This window comes from Camelus ferus, chromosome 31 (genome assembly GCF_009834535.1).
Source record: "Camelus ferus isolate YT-003-E chromosome 31, BCGSAC_Cfer_1.0, whole genome shotgun sequence".
In the NCBI taxonomy this organism is placed as follows: Eukaryota; Metazoa; Chordata; class Mammalia; order Artiodactyla; family Camelidae; genus Camelus; species Camelus ferus.
The window spans coordinates 7,891,614-7,894,544 of record NC_045726.1 but is presented as its reverse complement, the minus strand read 5'-3'; the positions used below and the strand labels follow the sequence as shown (position 1 = coordinate 7,894,544).

Here is a 2,931-nt window from a genome sequence, read left to right as displayed (position 1 = left end):
TGGAAGGGGCAGTTAGCAGCTTGCTCATTCATGATCGTGATGTAAGTCCAGATGTATCAGCCTCTAAAAATCACACTTCTTCCAAACAGCTGGCTGCTGCCAACCAATACGTTCCATTTCTGTTTCCCGGCCTCTTTGCTGTGGCTGGGGGAGAGGACAGGGGTAGCTGGGTGCTGGGGCTTCAGACCCTGGGCCTCTTCTTTGCCGGCTCAGGGCTGGATGTTTGGACGTTCACTTTCCCCCAGAAGTGAGCAAGCTCTGAGGGTCTGGCCACCACTCAGAGGAGACTGACTTGAGGTCAGGGCGGTGTTTGTCCATTTATTATGACCAGATAGTGACAGGGTGCCTCGCTCTCAGTCAGCCACCGTCTACTGGCTCAGGAAGCTAAGTCAAGGTGCGAGCCAGCTTGCTACGCAGGAAGTCCATTCAAAGTGAAATTTGGGGTTTTTTAATGGATTTTTTAACTGTAAAAAAATACACATAATCTGTACCATCATAACTCATTTTTTTAAATATATGCAGAGGCAGCAGCACTCCTACAAGCCAACACAACATCCCAGGTTCCCATCCAACACAGCCAGACCGACGTTCCGTCCACGTAAAGCTGGTTAGTGGTGACCATGAGCCGGCACAGGGCTGGAAGATTTCAAGCCTTTACTTCTTGTATCTGCACTTTTATCTGCACTCCTGATTTTATAAAAGATGGTCCATCAACCCCATTCCCACCCAAATCTCCAGTAAACTTGGGTACAGTAGGGCTTCATGGGGATCCAAACATTCTTAATGAGGCTTTGAAGCATCTCGGCCCAGGACCAGCCGCTCACACAGCCCCAGCCCACAACCAATGAGTCAGAAAGGTCACTCCATCATGACTATTTTCAAATGCAGATGTCAATGGTATTAACTATGATCATGTTTTTTTGGTGCAATCATCACTACTATCCAATCTCCAGAACTTCTTCATCTTCAACGGAAGCTCTGTTCCCATTAAACATGGACTCCCCCTCCCCATTCCCAGGCCATGGCCACCATCATCCTTTCTGTCTCTATGAATCTGACTACTCCGGGAACCTCACATAAGAGGAATCATACATTTGTCCTTTGGTGACTGGCTTATATCATTTAACGTCATCAAGGTTGAATTTAGGAATTTTAAGAATCCTTTGCACAAAGCATTGCCTCCTGGTGAGTCTCCCATCTTTGCTGAGGGATTTCACTAGATAACCACCCACGAACCCATGCCGGCCTCTCCCCGTGGACCACGCATCCAGTGAAGCCGTGTCATGAGGACAGCCATCCTCCTCACTCCTGCACATGTCCAGAACTTGCTAAAGTCTCCAGATGTCCAGATTACTGTTCATGAACTCGTGAAGGAGAGCCACACAGGCCCCCTAATCGCATCAGGATTAAACACATCCCCAGCCACGCCAGGTGGCTCCCTCAGGGAAGGCACCCAGAATCAGCACCTGCCCCTGGCTCCAGAGGTTCTTGGTCACTTCCTGCTGTAGAGCCGGCACCAGCTGACCTTATTCTAGTCTGCTGCCCACTTCCCCATCCACTCATCTACAAACCCCTCCCTTGATTTCTCCGAAATGAAGATGAGCTCTGGGTCCCTCCCCACGCTGCCTCACTCCAGAGGCCCCACCACCGGCTCCCTGCCAGTGTCCATCTCCTGCGCTGGGGAAGACCCTCCGTCAGTCACTCCTTGAGGGTCAAAGCCACTCCCACCCACCTCCCGGCAGCCCAGCCGGCCAGGCAGCTCCACCCTGGCCTCCTGGGAGCTCAGGGCCCGGGATTGCATCACGCACACCTTTAGACTGTGAGTGCCACATGGGCAAGGACTCTGCTGTTTGTCTTGGCTACACCTTTTTCATTAATTCCCTGCTGTCCTCGTTTACGGCCCCATAAAACTACAGGATTAGAAAGAAATAAATAACCAATTGGCCGTTGGCGCTCCCTTTACAAGGGACAGGTTGGGAGGGTCCCACTTTCCAAGTTCAGAAGTGAAAATGTCACCTTTCACCTGAATAAGAAGAGGAACCCAGGAGGCCTTGTGGGGCTCAACAGGCTCCTCTCTGAGCCCAGCCCTGTCTGCTCCTGAAAAGACTTCCTCCCCAGGCGGAATCACCTTCAGGACCCCTCGGCATCTCCTGCTCGTCTCCCACCTTCCAGCTCCCGGCTGCCCTGTTACTCGGAGCTGCCCAGAGATGTCCCCATTCCCCCCGTGGCTTCACCGCCCACCGTTCTCCTCCCCAGATCCCAGACTGCCAAGGCCCTCCTCTCACCAAACCCCTTTCCTGCTTTCCCAAGGAATCCCCTCCACGCTTGGGGCCTCTCTCATCTTACTAGTGAATGATGGCAAATCAAACCAAGGGCCCTTCCCCATGAGCATCTTCCTTACCGCCTTCCAAGCACGGGGGCACTGAGGACCACCTGCCATCAGTTGTCCTGGCCGAGACCCTGAAAGAGCCAGGTGACAAACCTCACCACCTCCGTCCCTGCTGGAAGCCTTGCTTCCAATACACCTTCCCACCACCGCATTGTAGAAACCACTTGCCTTTCGTCTTCCTCTTCAGGCCACTTATAAAGAGTGAGGGAACCCCCCTTTCACAGACATTCAGACACACTGCCAGTGTCCCCTCCTATCTGGGCTGGGACACCGGCCTCCCAACGGCTCTCCCCGACTTCTCCTCGCTGCTACCAGAGTAACCTGAGCCAGGCAACCCCAGGAGCCCCCATGGCCCCATTCCCCAGAAACCCGGAGTGATTCCCTCTCTCACACGGAATGACACAATCAAAGCCCTGAACACTCTGACCCCAGGCACCCCTCCCAGAACTGCCTCCGTGACCTCAGTGTAAGTACCTGCTGCTCCGGCTGAGAGCACCCACTTATCCCTCCAAGGATGGGGATGGTCTTTCCTTCATTCAAGG

The 2,931-nt window shown here is 53.3% G+C and overlaps 1 pseudogene; it reads right to left on the bottom strand.

Moving 5' to 3' along the window:
- Positions 1 to 608: 608 nt before the first annotated feature.
- Positions 609 to 800, bottom strand: LOC102519823 (annotated as a pseudogene).
- Between the last annotated feature and the right edge of the window lie 2,131 nt (positions 801 to 2,931).